Consider the following 17,303-nt stretch of genomic DNA (forward strand, 5'->3'; position numbering starts at 1 on the left):
TCATTGACTCATAGTGGCAGGGGAAGGGAAAGACCTGGAGGATTATGCACCAACTCTTAAATGCTCTGGCAGGAAGTGACACGCTTACATTCATGTACAACCTCCTCCAGAATTACTCATGTGGTCCTGAATAACTGCAGGAAGTCCGGGAGGGGTGCAGGCATATTCAGGGAGAATTGGTGTCTCTTCCATGGGTTTTCCCGCTGTTTAGATGGAAAGTACCCTTCAAATACAGCATCACTGCTGCTTATAAATAAGAAAATAATATTAATACACACGTACACGTGAGTGTTCACACTCTCTTTCCTTCACTGCAGCACTGTGTGCCAGGCCTCCACCTGGGCATTTGCTGCGCAGAATCAGTATGACAGTTAAAAGCCGCAAAGCTGAGACCAATAGGAAGGATGGTGAAAATTTATTGAGTGCTTAGTGTGCCAGACACCACACAGAATGCTGCCTGACGCACACTGTCACGTCATAACTACACAGTCTTGATGTGTAGGTATTCATGTATTACCCATTCAATAGGGGCTGCGCAGACTTGATTTGAAAAGAGTAGAAATTTGCCGGTGGTAGAGAACGGAACAGATCTGGAAGGTGACTTGGGGAAGAGGAGAAATGTCAAGAGAAAGTGCGCTGGGGTGAAAATTGTCTCAGGAATTGAGCATCTTCACGGAAAATTATATTTTAAGAAGTTTTGCTACCCATTAGGGATAGAACCATCTTTGGAATTTTCTTGAAAGATCCTCGTAAACGTTTAAATTTGCTTTTTAATTATCGGTAGATACTTCGGTGGTGTTTCTTCTGAATGTCACCCTGGACAGAGATAGGCCTCACAAGGCTGGGGGGCGCTTCCTTGGAGTCCTCCCATTCTCATAAATCTGTCTACTCTTTGAAGCTTGGTTTTCCTCATCAGCAAAATGGGGATAAGAGAACCTAGCTCATAAGGTCTTTGTGAGGATTTAAGATAATGAACCTAAAGTACTTAACCCAGTGCCTGGCACATATAGGCACTCGGTACATAACACCAGTCATCATGGGCAGGCAAAGTCCCCCTTAAGAGCCTGGACCACCGTGGGACACTAGGGCAGAGGAAGGAGCAGGAGTTAGGGTCTCACACACTTGATTTGCATCTTGAATGCCCTCTGGCTCTAGATACTTAACCTGCATTCACTCAAAAAATCTTTGTTGAGCTCATGGCATTGGTGTTACAAGCACAGACCCTGGAGCCCAGCTGCCTGGCTTTGCTCCTTGGTTTGGTCACTCCTGCTGTGCAAGTTGTTAAACCTCTCTCTGTCTTAGTTTCCTCACCCAAGGCTGTTATATTTATAAAATACAGGCAATGGTATATGGTGCAGAGCAAAGGCTGTGTAAATTCTTAACAAATAAATAAAAGTGTTGGTACTTCAAAAGATGGTGGTACTCCAAGAGTAAGAAAGAGGGTTGTACTTCCATCCATATTCCCCATATGGATGGAATTACAGTCTTCAAAGTTATATCTTACAAAGACTGGATCAGAGGTCCAAACATTTCCTCTGAAACGGAGTCATCATTATTTCACTGCATTTCCCATGGCCATTTTTTTATTTTCTTTTTTTTTTTAAGTATAGTTGATTTACAATATTGTGTTAATTTCTGCTGTGTGGCAAAGTGATTCAGTTATACATATTCGTTTCTATTCTGGTGTATCACAGGCGTTTGAATATAGTTCCCTGTGCTCTGCAGTCGGGCCTTGTTGTTTCCCATGGCTATTTTTGAATACACAGCCAGTGACACTGGCATAAAAGCTAGTCATGTAGTGACACAATGACGATAATAGCGTACTCAGTGGGGTCAAAATATGCTGCCCCCAAATATCCCACTTTGGCATATGGATTATTTTGATCTAAAGCCCGTTGAGAATCAACAGGTGCAGGAAGAAGCCTTCTTGGAGCCTCCGCTCTCCGACTAAGAGCAGGTCTGCCATAAGTTCTCCTTCCTGGCGGGAGGGGGAGTCTTATGGCCATGAAGGGAATGGAAAGTTGGCACCGAGATGGGACTGCACAGACGAACCTCACTAAAATAACTCTTATCTTCCCCATGTATTTACCTTTCCACGATTTAGCACCCTAGAAACTCAAAACCCTTTTTATTTCTTGTCACTTCCCCACAAACTTAACATCCTTCTGTTAAAATGATATAGAAGCTTCAGGGTCTGACCACCTTTTTGAGGTTTTCATTTATTTCTGCGGTGCTCCCATCCCATATGTATATGAAATAAGCCTTTTTTCCTGTTAATCGTTTTGTCATTTCAATTTGCAGAGCCCCAGATACTGAACCTAAGAGGGTGGAGGAAACAGTTATTTTTTCCTCTCCAACAGTATAATTTACTGAATCTCTACTTTTGGCTATCATCTCTGTTATTTTGCCTTCTCAAGCATCCCGTGAGATACTTCAGTTATACAAGAGAGGGCCCCAGGGATCGGTGGGAGAGCCCCTTACTCGTGGTCACGTGGCTCTAAGTGGGAGAACTGGGGTTTGAACCATGGTCTCCCAGATACTAAAGTTTGTGTCCTTTTTTTACCATGTTCTGCTCTGTTCTCCTGCCCTTCAAAATACCAGCCCAGAGTGCCCCAAAGGACCTGAGGTTGGAAACACACAGAATTGATGATTATTTCAAAGCATTTTGGTGGGTCGAAGGCTAAGAAGTCCGGTCACACTCCCAGGAGAAGGGCTGAGAAGTGTCGTTGGGATCCGTGATCCGTGAATCAGCCCAAGAGGCTTGTGAAATGCATTCACAGTCTGTCTGTGTCTGACTGGCAGTAGCCCTGGAGCTGGAAATGTGAGTGGTCAGAACAAAGCTGCTGGAGCCTTAATTAAACATTGTATCACTTCCGGTTAATGGGGATCACCAATCAACAAAGGCTAGTCTAGCCTGCCAAGGAAACCTACCTTTCTCACTGGACTTTGCAGCCGAAAGATGGCTAGTCAGATACAGAATAATGATAATGCCAGTGTCAGGGTCAAAACTCACACTGAAGTCCATCTTGTTTGGACCAGCCACAGTCAGAGCAGCATGTTCTCAATACATTGTAACGGCGCACTTGAGACAGGAAGACAAGAGTACAGCCATTTTGAAAAAGGACTGGGGGAAGACCTTGGGCCAAACGGGCCTTGGAAGCAAAAGAACAAAGGCTCTGGGGTCCTGAGTCCCAGAGACAAAAACCAGGCTCACAGGAGTTCAAGATTAACTTTATCTCTGTTACACCAAGGAGTGTACCTAGTTGCCACAAGACAAGAAGCTCAGCTATCAATTTTAACCTTATCTGTTCCAATGTTTTCTTGCAGAAAATTCTCAGGCACTCCTTTTCCCTCACCAAAGCGCTCCCTGTTCCCGACAGCCACCATGGAGCCACCTGGTGCGATCAAAGAAGTTTGATGATTTCTGGAAATTAACCAGTGATGATGAGACAAACCCTCCCTATTGTTATAAAAGCAACTCGCCCCTTCTCAGGGAGCTGCCACTTTCTTCCACCTTCTCCCTTGTGCACAAGCTCTCTCTTTTAATAAAAGAGAGAGCTTTGCTTACCTAAGAGTCTTGTGGAAGTGACATTCATGTCTATGGTATTGCATCCAAGAATCTGGAGATAACACTTGCACTCAGCATCCTTCCTAGTGAGGACCAGCTCCCTCTCTGTGAGGAGGACCCAGAGGCCTAAGGCCGTACACCCCGGCAGTCGGCTCCACTGCCCGGGGGAGACACTGAAAGGGGAGGTTCTGGTTTTTCAAAAATAGTTCATTCAGAAAAAGAAGCAAAGAATCTATTATTTCTTGACTATCTGAGGTGCCAGGAATTTTATATATGATATCTACTGGTCCTGGAAGTAACCCCACTTAGGGGTTATCATCCTTATTTTATAGTTGGAGGAAAGCAAGGCCCAGGCAAGCAACCGACCCCTGGGAACGCAGCTCAAAGAGCCAGGAGTGGAATCCCGGTCTGTTTGCCGCCAAAATCCATGATTGATTGGCCTCTGAGAAAGTATAGTTTCTGGGCTGTTGCCTTGCTGCCAGCCATTTTTCAGGGCATTCTTTTCTTCTCATTCCAATTCTTTGGATTAAAGATCATGTTTCCTTTATCACAGATGTGAGGACAAGCCATCCTCCCGGCTGAGGACTGCATTAAGATGCTAATCGATAGCTTAAGGGAAAAAATGGAAAGAAACAGACTGTGATCAAGGGGTGAGTTTTAGCTTAAGTGCAGAGTAAGGGATTGGGTGATAGAAACTCCTCTCCTATCATTCGGCAACCAGGAGCCCAGAGTCTGGGAATTAGAGCAGATGCATTTCTTATCTGGCTTCATGCTTTGGGGAGTAGAGGGAACCGAAGGGTTTGCAAATCTCTACGGTATGTGACTTACCTGTCTCCGGAGCAGGATAAAGGACTTCAAAGAATTTAAGCAGCCTGAAAGATTAACAGCTAAGTCAGAGCTGTGGGGTTTATATGAGTTCTTAGTGAAAGATACAGAGGGTGGAGGTGGGGAAAGGCTTGATAACTTTGCTTTAAGTCCTCTGGAAAAAAAAAAATGGAATAATAATCCTACCAAGAATTCACAGCGGTGAAACCGGATCACCTCCATTGGAGAAAAATGCCTTTGCTGTCCGTGAACAGAATGACAAAGCACTGATTCAACGTGGGATGGGAAACCTCTTCTGACAGTAATTACATGTATTGAAGGAGCAGAACAGGATCACAGGGTGATGATTTCCCCTTCCTGCTGTAAAGGTCTGTGAGCCAAGCATCACCTGTCCTGTGAGCCAGTGCAAGTCTTCTGAAGAACTGGCTAGGGGTTGCTCGTGAATTTTAGCAGGGTGGGCAAGCCTGGCCCCATTGCCTGTTCTTATAAAGCCGAAAATGGTTCTACATTTTTAAACAGTTGTAAAGAAGCAAAAGAAGAAGAGTATTTCATGATGTGTAAAAATGATATAAATTTGAATTTCATTATCCACATGTGAAGATCTCTTTGGCTGTGATATGCTCCCTTCAGCTACCCACACCCCAAACTTTACCTCATCCTTTTTATTCTCACCTCAGACCTCCCCGTCACCAGGAAGCCTTCTCTGATACCCTCCCATCCCATTAAGGGTAGTATTTTTGTATTTGTCTTATTGTGCTCTATTGGGATGATCTCTTTGCTCGTCTGTCTCCCTCAGTAGGTTGTGTGTATGTGTGTACCTTCAGCGCAGGTACCCTTGTACCTCAAGCATCCTGCCTCCCCAGCACCTACAGTGGTTCAGGCCGGCTGGAACCCACGCAGGAGGTGGGGGACAATGAGGATATTGTTGGAAAACGAGGCAGGGGCCAAACACTGTCTATGGGAATGGTCTAGGAGAGCCGTTTGTGTGCCAGACCTTTTCAGGGTGCTGGGGGCTCAGCTCCAAATAAGCCAGTCGGGATCCCTGCCCTCCTGGCCTGTACATTTCAGTTTAGGGAGATCAGTTACCTCCAAGTTACTTTTCTCATCTAGGAAATGAAGATCGCGATAGTAGCCACCGCAGAAGGCTGTCAGAAGGATAGAATGGTCGTAAGGAAAGGGCTTACGGCACCTGGTTCAAGGTAGACATTTGGGAATCGTTACCCATTGTCTGCCTAGAAAGATTGCATTTCTGAACTTTCGGTCGATTCTTGTGAAATATACCTACTGTGCTAACAGTAACATTTCCGGATGAAGCAGCAGGAACAAAAGCCACAGCCCTGGTTCTGCTTCAGTGATTGGCTAGCTGTGTGGCCTTGGGCAAACTGCTTGACCTCTCTGAGGCTCATTTTCCTTGTACTTAAAAATGCAGGTACAAAAAGACAAATGCTGCAGGCTTCCACTTGTACGAGGTACCTAATAGTCAAAATCATAGAGACAGAAAGTAGAATGGTGGTTGCCAGGGATGGTTGGGGGGAGGAGAATGGGGAGTTACTCTTGAATGGGTGGTGCAGAGTTTCAATTTTACAAGAAGGAAAGAGTTATGGAGATGGAAGTTAGGGATAGTTTCACACTGTTATGAATTTATTCAATACCATGGAACTGTATGCTTAAGATGGTCACTATGAGTTGTCCCTATTCAATGCCCCCAATTCCTCTCCTCTCCTCTCTCTCAAGGCCACGCCAATCAGGCATCACGGCAGCACCCCACCCAAACCGCCTTTGTCAAGGTCTCCATGACTCCCATGTGGCTAACTGCTCTGCTCACTCGACCTCTCAGTGGCACTCCGCGCCTGCAGTAGGTCACTCGCTCCATGAGATGAGGTCTGCGCTTGGCATCGCCAACGCCATACTCTTCTGATCGTCTTCTATGTCATCAGCTGCTTTTGCTCAGCCTCTTTTGCTGATTCCGCCTCGTCTCCTTGACCTCTTGAGGTTGCTGGGTGTAGTCTTTAGGTGTCTCCTCTTTTTTCTCTATACTTGTTCACTTGGGGATCGCATCTTGTCTCATGGTTCTAAAGGTTATCTATAACTTGTCAAATCTATATAGATAGATAGATAGACAGACAGACAGATAGATAGGTACCTTCAGCCCTAAATAATCTTAATTCCACACTCAGCTCTCTACAGAACATTTCCACTAGATGCCTCATGTGCATCTCAGATTTAACATTTAAAAAGCCAAATTCACATCCTTTTGCAAAAACTTGCCCCTTCCCTAATCTACTCCCATCTCAATTAATGATGCGTTCATTCTTCCAGGTACTCAAATAAAATACTGCATAATCTTCCTGGATTTTTCTCCTTCTTCCACATCTCACATTCAGTCTATCAGAAAATCCTGTCATTTCTACTCTTTTTTTTTTTAATTGTCTGTGGCTGGGTTCTTTTTTTAAATTATTTTTATTGGGATATAGTTGCTTTATAGTGTCATGTTAGTTTCTGCTGTGCAATGAAGTGAATCAGTACCATGTGTAAAGCAGATAGCTAGTGGGAACCTGCTGTATAGCTCAGGGAGCTCAGCTCGGTGCTCTGTGGTGACTTACATGGGTGGGAAGGGGCAGCAGAGGGGGGAGATCCAAGAGGGAGGGGATATATGTATACATATAGCTGTCATTTCTACTCTTAAAAGGTATCTAGATTCTAAATATTAAGATTTCTCACCACCTCCATCACCCTGGTCCAAGCCACTCTTGGCTCTCACCTGGATTATTGCTAATGCAGTCGTGTCCCTGATTAATCTCCTTGCCTCTGCCTTTGCCTCATTCAGTGTATTCTCAATACAGCAGCCAGAGAACCCCTTGTTAGCATCCGTCAGATCTTCTCACCTCTCTCCTCAAAGCCCTGCATGACTTCCTGTCTGACTCAGAGTAAAAGCAAATGTCTTTATCACGACCCAGGAGGCTGTTCATGACCTGACCTCTGTTACTTCCTAATTTCATTTCTGCTTCTCTCTGCTAACTCCACCTGCCCTCCACTGGCCTGGGGCTGACCTGCCCAGAGCCAGAAGATAAATTGCTAGCAATGTTTTCATATTTGATGTGGAGGCAGGATACAAGGACAATTGGACTCTTCTCAGGGGAGACACCTTACACGTCTTCAGTGTGGGGAAGCCACAGGGTCTCAGGTCACCTGGATGCCCGACATTGTTCATTGTTGAAAGCTTCATTGTTGGAAGCCGACATTGTTAGGAACAGTAACTGGCTCCCAGGAGGATCTGCGAGGTTATGAATGGGCTTTTGCTCCATTTGTGCAGATGGAAAGGATTTTCTCAGGGATATAATTTGTAGGCTCTTTATCTGTCTGTCATGCGGTCATCTGAGACCAAAGGCGGGTATGTTTTATTGGGGGAGGGACATACGTTTGCTGAGTGGATGCTCATCTCACCTGTCAGCCCCAGGTCTTCACAATGACAAATGTGGACCTGATCTTCTAGCAGACCTTCTACCCTGCTTCCTAGTGGTTACAGGCACTGTTTTAATAATGAACAAGTTCATGGGCACCACGGCCAGCTTGTCCAGTGTTGGCCAACTTTGTCCTTTGACTTACAGAGTGATTTGTGGCAACCTGGCTGGGTTTTTGCTTCCCTGTGTGTATGTAGGGTTTTCAGGTGGGCTTATGTACCAGATGCTCATGTTGCTATGCTGTTTTCCCTCTGCCCAGCTGCGAGCTCACCTGTGGTCACAGTACACAGGTCACAGCAGGCAGGCAGCTCCTCTGGCTACGTCTCTCTGCTTCTCTGCCTTAGAGCTTTTGCACCTGGGAGCTTGCTCAGCTGTAGCACAGGAAAACTGACAGAGGAGGGAATTTATATCCCAGGGGCAACTCTCAACCAGGGAAGAACCGGGCTCCGTGGATGAATGCCCCAGATGCCTGTCCCAAGGTGGAATGATTCTCTGGTGTATTTCACATGGGTTCTCAGGGGGTTCCTGGTGGAATTGAGACCAGTTACCCACAAGGATTAGCTCATTCTTTACTGGCTTTTCTCCCTCCCTGTTCCAGTCTCTCCACTCTTTCTCAGCCGTGTTTTCTGGGATCACTTTCCAAATATACTACCTGCATCCAACATTCTGTCTCTATTCTTGCGGAAACCCAAATTAAGGCAGCCAGGCGTGTGGGTACAGGATAGAGTCAAAAGCTGTCATTCACTGAACATGCGCTGAGTGCCAGATCCTTGGCTAGGATAATAACCCTTCAAGGCACACAGTTTTCTCCCCACTTTACAGATGATAAACCAAGACAGAGAAAGGTTAAGTAACTCTCCCAAGGTTCCCTGCTCCAACTCCCTCTTTCTCATGAGAAAACATCCCTTCCTGCTGTACTGACAACAGAGAGAGGCCATCTGATATAAGCTTTACTGATTTCCTCTCTGTTGACTTACATTCACTCTGAGTCACCCACGTGGTCTTCCCCCCAACATGGTCTAGGAGGGGAAGCTTCTCCAAAGAAGGTGGCATGAGTCTTGGGGGTAGATGGTCCTGGGCCCTACTTGTGACTGTTCATTTATGAATGTCTGTCCTCGGGCAGGTCTTTTATGTTTCTGGGTCTGAATTTTCTCACCTATAAAAATGGAGTAATAATGTCTTAAAACTGTAACGATTAGATCATGTTTTACTAAAGTCTGTACATCTACAACCTGTATAGTGGCTGTTATTAAGGAGATGTGCAGTCCACATCATGCATTTGTAGCTGTGAAAACATTGAATTATGTTTCCTTTCTTGTGTCTTTATTCTCTGCGTCTCAACCACTTCTTACAAACATACCCAAATCCCGTCCTATTCCTCCTGCCCGCAACGAATAATGAACTGTCTTTCCTTGTCGCTCTGTGTTGCTAATGAAGCAAAGAACATTCTGCCACACAATCATTGAAATGTCTATTTATTAATAAGTGGTGCGGTATTTATTTGTTTTAAGATAGAACATAAAAAATCAGGTAAGAATTGTTTGCATAATATATATGGAAATCAACTTATTAAAGTTGTTCAAATATTGGACAGAGCCAGAATATAAATTACACATACAGTTTAAAAATTACAGGAAATCATATTATAAAGAGCACGAAAGGCCACTTGTGGAAGAGTTGTGTTCCCATGTAAGCCAGAACGTGAAGAGAGCCTACTGTAGCATGGAGGCAAATTCAGGGGGCAAGGCACCAGAATTCTAGGCCGTAAAAGGGGGTTAAAGAAAGTACAATCCAAAATCAGAAACAACGGATTCATGTCACTGGAAGCCTCAGCTTGCTCTTCAGATTGGTGTTTTCCATCGCTGCTACATCACAAAGAGAAAAAAGAAGAATAGCCATACCCCGTTGGAAGCAATGTGGAAGGCATCTTCCTCTTTAAAACAGGGAATGATTGACAATTCTGGTGAAGTTGGTGCATCTTTCTAAGGGGATTTTCAGGATGGGGCAGGGCCCACCTCACATCTCCAACAGCAAAGCCTGACACTCGACAACAAGGTGGCTGCCAGTCTTGGAACTTGTCCTCCCACCTGGAGTCTGAACTCTCACAGGAACTTTGGAGGGTGGAGCTGCGCTCCCCTCCCTTGGAAAAGGATTCAGAGGGAAAAGAAGAGCCCAATTATCAGATCAGGTTGGCTTCCACTGGGAACCTTGATCTTTTCATATCGAGAAAGAGAAACACAACTGTCCTGAGCCTTTGGCCTCCCAGAGAATGTTTTTGAAGACTCACCTGTTTCTGCAGGATCTCTAAGCTCTGAAATAAAGGGACAGTCTAGAGACAAAAGACTAGTCAGGAGGGACACTTGAACTCGTTTGGTTAAAACAATGAAAGGAAATCCTTGGGGGCAAAGAACAAGGGGCACTTGTGGGATAATCTGTAGCCACACCAAACTCCCAGAGCTGATGGATTCCAACATGAGCCAGATGGACAATTGATGTGGCATTATTCTCTGCCGCCGACAGCTGGATCGTGAAACCACGCAAAGGAGCGGACAGAACCCGCCGAATAGCAAGGGGAACAGTCAATGCAAGAATCACTCTTCTCTCCAGGGAACCAACAGGACTGTAATCATTTTACCTAAAGGTGATGGGGTGTGGGAGGGCAAGGCTTTGTGGAAGCCCGCAAGGCATGATTTGGGAGCATTTCTATTGACCTGGGAGACTTGGGGTGGGGAGGAAGAATGGGCTTTGGGGGCACATGGGTTTTGGTTAACGGCTTCTCCCTCTCAGCTTCAGCTTTCTATAAGATGGAAACAGTAACACCTCCTCAGTGGGGTTGTGATGAGGATTGCATGAAGTCAAGAGAGAGAACTATGACGTCACATGCTGCCCATAAAGAGAGCTTAGGGTGAATTCTCCTCCCCTTCCCTGAACTCAGTCTTGGGGACAGAGGAAGAGAATAGAACACTGAAGCGAAATGTGCTCTCATTTTGCGTTACTCTCAGGCAACAAATTGTGGAGTCCATCTGGCAAGTCTAAGAGGAATTGCAAATATATTCCTAACCCCTGGGCAAGGCTTTTGACCGCTTAATTATAAGTCACACTCAGGTTATTCTTACATAGACCCTTATTTTTTGACTTATTTCCCTCTGACACTTATTTTAACCTTAGAACGGTGCTATGTGAAGGCTGACAGAATGACAGTCATTAAAGTCAGTGGGTCACCTATTGCCATCCAAGAACTTGACCACCTTTCTATCTCTTAGGAGCTCCTGACTCAGGAGAACTGAACATCCTGCTACTAGCTTTAACAAGAGGAGCCCTGCCAAATTCTGGAAAATCTATCCCAAGCACAATATAAGTGGAAACCAACTATGGAAATCCTCATTTGAGCCAATGGAGGCCTGGTGACTTCCTAAAATAATTTTCTAGTTACAGGAACATAAGATATCTTCAGTTGAATCCTGTTTGCTTCTTTGTAGCTTTTGGTGAAGACTAGAATACCTGGCTGTGATATGACCAAGATAGACGTTCTCTGGGACAAAGCAGGAGGAGCCAGGCTGTGCCCAGGTGGGACCCAGAGATCCCAGGGCAAAGGGACAACTTCAGTAGACCTGCTGACTTGGGATCATATACTTCCCCAAAGAAATCACATCCCATTTCCTAAAATCAAGCCCATACATTTTTTTCAAGGAGAAATCCTGGTAACTTGGCTTATAGGTAAGGATATAACCTGAGGCATCACTCTGGAGCTGAATGAGTGCAAGCGATGGACCAAAGAACTGAACCAGTCTAAGCTTGGGGGAGAGGTCAGGGGAGCGGAGGGGAGGAGTGCTCTTCTTCATTCCTTTTCTCAACCACACACGGCAGCAGTGGCATGTCTGCAGCTTTGGAACACAGCAGGATTTTGGAAGAAAGAGCGATGTCATCTTTCAAGGCATGGGATCATCAATCATATTCCAGAGATGGGAAGATGTCCTGACACATGTGTCTGGTTTCGCAGTTTCTCCAATGGACCAGGAAGTTCTCTCTCATCTCCTGGGCTCAACAGAAATACTTTATTCTCACTGGGTATTTTAGTTTTTGATCTCCAACATCTGGTCCAGGAGTTAGGAGACCTGAGTTCTAGATTCTGCTACACAGTCACTCATTTAATCGCTGATCGACTAAGTGTGACTCCCTTTGCTCTGAGCCTCTGCTTCCTGATATAAAAAGAGAGGTGGTCTGGGTAATGAAGGTCTCTTCTTGCTCTGAGCATCTAAGAATCTATGAAATTATACCTCCCTGTGTCTATGATAATAAAGCCCAGTTTCCTGCAGGGATGCCAGAGTTGAGGCTGTTCAAAGCTGGGAACCAATCCCCCTGAGGAGGGTTTCAGCAAACTTAAACTCTTTCTTGGAAGTTCTCCACTCATTGCTAGCATTTGTCTGACAGACATCATGGCACGGTTGAATTTCCTCGTTGAAACCACTCATTTCTTTATATTTAATTATTCCTTCTATTTGGCTTTACCTCCTACACATCATCCTTCGAGACAACAGGGCAGTATCTGGTACAGTGTGTCCCATGGAACTGCCACAGCCCAACCACTGGGACCCAACAGTCTTGCTCTCCTCATTCCGACATTCCTGCTCTTCCTTATTTTGAGGGAAAAAGTAAGCATTCCTATTTCTAGAGATGTCCTTATTTAAATAGCAATTGTGAAAGTGCCTGATTTTGTCGTGTAAAAATTGGGATTGTATCTTCACCACTCTTTTTCTGAAAAAGATTTTCTAGTGTAAATTTAGAGTTCATGAGTAATACCAAGACTCAGGCAATGGCGTCCATACATGATGTAAAAAAAGAACACGAATAACAGTACCCCGGATATGGCAGTCATTGTAGTAGGGGCTTTATCTATATAGATTGTGTCTTTGAAAATCAAAACACATCAGAAAAGCCAAAGACGTTTGAATATAAGTCAAATTTTCATCCAGGGCATCTCTATATCCTTCCGAGCTCTTTGGTATTTTTCATTACTGGTTTCCTAAAGCACTAAAGCTATGCAGATAGGCTGGTTCCTAACATGTTCTGACCTGGGCATCGTGATACCTGCTACCTGATTTAGGGGACTGTTGGCTCAGTTTTAAATAGTGTAATATCAGTAACACAAGAACTTTGGGTTGATTTGAATACAAAGAAAGGACTTACAGTCTGTTTAAAAGTTCATCCTGAAACAAGCAAGCCTTCAAAGACAAGTGAGGACATGGGCAGACTCCTCAGGATGCCCAGGGTTCAGAAAGCAAAGGTAATCCTTGGGGTTCTAGGTGCCCTGGATATGTATTCAAGGAACATGAAGAGTACCTATGGGGCATCTTCTGGAGGAAGCCTGGGGTGCACTTTCCAAAGTGCTGTTGGCTTCTTAGGACACTGGACACATTTATCCTCTTGCCCCAGGAGAACCTGATGTGCAGGTTTCCAGAAGCAGAGTGACACTTTTCTCTTCAAATAGATGCTGTATATTGGTCTTTACTATAAGCTTCTCTTGGTCAACACAATGAAATGGAAGTAGCTCAGCTCCTTGCCTGGTCTCAATCATGGTAGGGATTTGGAGAGGAAGAAAAAGCTGATTTCTCCAAGAACCTTCTCAGATACTCCAGAAACTCCTTCTTCCACAGCTTGTCTGGAGCTATAATGTCTAAAGCATTGAACGCAAACTCAAAGTCCCCCTACAATCCAATCGGCCTTCCCGGAGCTGATGGGGTCATTACGATTTTGATGCAGAAGTTTTGCTTTCACTTTCTTCCATGTTCAGTCTCTCACTGATTCCAGCCTAGGAAGCAGTCCTGTCTGTATAGTTGTCTGCAGAGATGAAATCAGGTTCTTTCCACTTCTGGGAGACATAATTTAAAGGGACCTTTAATAATTCAAGGCCACCAGATTCCTAGCTTTTTGACAGCAGTCTGTATTTTTCTTATCTCTGAATTTCTGGTGCATTGTGCCGTGCCTAGAAGACAGTGGCGCTTAATAAATCTTGTAAATGAATAACCAAAGGAACGTTTTTATCGCGCTCATTAGGGTGGTATGGAATTATGACAATGATCTTGGCCAGTTTTGAGTAGCTCCTGTTAACGTTAACATTTTCTGTAAGTAATTATTCTTTCAACTTACAGTGTCTAGGAACTGTCTTGCACAAAATAGGCATTAAATGCATACTGTTGATTAATGAGCTCATTTGATGTACAGTATATACCTTGGGGTTTTCTGGCTATGTTTTCATGACAACTAGAGCTTTATAATATCAATGCCATGTCTAATAAGTCTAATCTCTCAGTTTCCAGAACAAACACAGTTAGTGAATAAACTTTCTCAATTTGATTTTTTTTCCCTCTCACAATTAAAAAAACAAAAAAACTTTAAGTATTTGCTTGTGTGCTAGTCTCTGATAGTCAAAACTCAAAATTGATCTCAAGTATTTTCTTCTCAGCCCAATAGGATCCCCCATCACCTAACATTTGGAAAGTGTATTTATCTCATTAATGTTGATCCTGCTAAAAGACGACCTCTTCAATTTTGCATATATCATGTTGTGACACAGAGACTGAATACATATATCATAGTTTCCCTTGAGAAAGTCATCCTTCATTTGCCATTATTTCATGGAGTTCTGCTGAAACTACTGCAATTTCCTGGGCAAGCTTCAGAACCACTGGTTTATCTGAAGTAGAATAATCTTGGGCTGTGTTATTTACCAATTCTGTTTGATTATTTCATCATGCTGTTTTTTTTGTTTGACAAAAAGAGGTTTGTGGAAGCACACACTGTTTCTCCTAATAACTTATGTTTAATCCCAGACTCTGAATTTCTACTTCATCAATGCCAGCCATGTTGATGATGTCATCTGTGGGCAGGCAACTTGAGTAGGTTTGGTTTGCTTTGCATTTCTGGAATGTGTTTTTTTTTAAAGGAATATCAAAGAATATTCTAGATGATTTTTCTTTCTTTTTTGTTTTCTTAGATGGGAAAGAACAGCTCTTAAGATTCTTATCATTTATTCATTCATGACGATATAATTTGCCTTGGTCTACACTGATAAAGACAACATACTGCATTGGAGGTATGGAATCGACACAAACCCAATCCCTGCCCATCAGTTACTAAAAGAACCTAAGGTAATCCTCTAACTTTGGAGCCATGGTAACTATTTTTAACCTGAGGATGAGAAAGTCTCACTCTTCCAGCTGGGAACTCCATTGAGTTCTTGGAAAATGCCTCTATTTGTAAGATACTGAGGCCAGTAGGTTCTGCAAGAATATTAATAAGTTAGAAAAATAATTGGTATGTTAGATGGCTCAATCATTTTTGACAAAAGATTCCAGGAAGGTCAGAATCAAGAACCGAACTCTAAGGAAGGGGCATAAGGTTTCTTAGGTCATCAACTGCAGCCATACTGAAGGGGGTCAGGAGGCTCACATGCCCTTTGCCCTTCAGATAGCCAGAAAGTCAAACGGCAAACCATGGGGGAGGGGGTTTCACGCCTGATGTATGTGCGCACTCTTGTGTATTTCCTACCTCGGACTTCAAAGCCAACACCCATCCATTCGTGGGACTCTCCAAGTAAAACTCCTTTTTTACCCCTCACAAAGCCAAGGACTTCAGGCTTTGGTTGTAAGTCCCTAAAGTCAGGGGCTGACCCTTCATTATTACTGTACTCTGAGCCTTACACATGGTACCTGTTGACACATAGGTTGAAAGAAACCAATCTCTGAGGAAGGAGCTCCTCTCGCCGATATAGTGCAAGATCCCTGCACTAGGTAACGATGAAACCATCCACCATCACGTCTGCCGCAGCCATTATGGCTCTTGACGAGACTGCGAGGGAGAGCGTCGGTGGGACGCAGACACTCGCGTAGGCCACTTCAAACATCCTGTCATCAAGGTAACCATCCACAATGTGTGCTTAGACGTATGAAAAGAGTGAGACAGTAACACTGCAGTGTAGTCATTTAGCTAATTATCTCGAGCCTAACGGAAACCTTTTCCATCAGTGTGTTTCAGAGAATAGCAACATCTCCTAGCAGGATGGCTTCTGCTTCATATTAATGCTTACGTAGCAGGACAGTGAGCTCAGCTAGTCTTATGGCTATGTGTGGTTTAAAAAATCTAGAGGAGGGGGCTTCCCTGGTGGCGCAGTGGTTGAGAGTCCGCCTGCCAATGCAGGGGACGCAGGTTCGTGCCCCGGTCCGGGAAGATCCCACATGCCGCGGAGCGGCTGGGACCGTGAGCCATGGCCGCTAAGCCTGCGCGTCCGGAGCCTGTGCTCCGTAATGGGAGAGGCCACAGCAGTGAGAGGCCTGCGTACCACAAAAAAAAAAAAAAAAAAAAAAAAAAAAATCTAGACGAGGAAAAATGGATGGTTGTGGAAATTTTGTCTAGTTGCATATTAATGAATGTTGTAGCTCACTTGGATTACTACTTTTTTCTGGATCCAAAATGCAAAGCATCCGACAAACATGTTTTGCAATAAAAGCAGGCATCCTCCTCCCGCTGGGTAAACAGTGTCACGAGTGCTTTCCACACAACAGAGTACAGGCGTCTCGGTCCTGTTGTGTAAACTGCAGAGTGGCGTGGCAGGAGGGACCAGGGCCTGGAGTGAGTCAGCTGACCGGGCTTTGAGTCTCAGGTCTCTGGGGAACAATGGAGTGGCCCTGGACATATGTCTTTACCTGGGCCTAAGCTTTCTCATTTTTACAAGGAAGGATGTGGACTGGATAATTCTGTGCGCCCTCTTGACTCTAGTTCCTATTTGAGATGGATATTTTATACAAGTATCTCGGGGAAGAATGTGAATTGGAACCTCATTTTGAAGGCACTGAGCCCCTGCCCCGAGGGGCACCCCACTGCTGATAAATTCTGTTATCTTTGGCTACGTAATTTGGGAACTATCTTAATGTGCATGTGTGTGTGTTTTCTCCCTGCCTAGTCACAACTCATCCAACACGTTACACCTGCCACCACCCTTCATAGATGAGGAAACCGGGGCGTGATAGTTGACAATGACAGACTTACTTAGTGAGGTCCCTTTGAGAGCTTTTGGAAGGTTTTCCCAGGCTTTCCTTAATAATGTTTTAAATTCTTGGTTTTGAAGATGTGATGACTATCTCGTTCCTCCCCTCATGTTTTTAGCTCAGGAGGCGACGTCACTGATACGCAATGTATTTTTGTTGAGAGAATTATTTGCTTGCTTTAGAAAACGGCTAATTGTTGGACTGTTTTACACAAAGGGGCAGTGACGCTAGAAACAACGTAAACGACTTTCTCTGCTCACCCAACCAAAACCCAAACCAGACGACCACACAGACACATCGCACGGCTCCCCAGTCGTTTCTCCCTGTACTGGTCCAGTCATGATTCAAAGTAAGAAGAGCGGCTAAACGTGTATCCTAAAGAGGTCAGCGGCGCCATTTATATAG

At 44.5% G+C, this 17,303-nt stretch overlaps 1 protein-coding gene across 7 annotated transcripts in view; it reads left to right on the forward strand.

Moving 5' to 3' along the window:
* The window catches only part of EFR3A (EFR3 homolog A), a 181,206-nt gene extending 163,989 nt beyond the window's left edge, over positions 1-17,217 (forward strand). For 5 of the 7 annotated variants that reach the window (XR_009516673.1, XR_009516675.1, XR_009516670.1 and 2 more), the window contains one exon: positions 14,849-16,181. The gene's annotated coding sequence lies outside the window, so the exon portion shown is untranslated. Of the gene's footprint in view, positions 1-14,848; positions 16,182-17,114 lie in introns of those variants that run through there. The other 2 variants (XR_009516671.1, XR_009516674.1) reach the window with 2 other exon arrangements.
* The last annotated feature ends 86 nt before the right edge of the window (positions 17,218-17,303 follow it).

The sequence above is a fragment of the Delphinus delphis genome, chromosome 17 (genome assembly GCF_949987515.2).
Source record: "Delphinus delphis chromosome 17, mDelDel1.2, whole genome shotgun sequence".
In the NCBI taxonomy this organism is placed as follows: domain Eukaryota; kingdom Metazoa; phylum Chordata; class Mammalia; order Artiodactyla; family Delphinidae; genus Delphinus; species Delphinus delphis.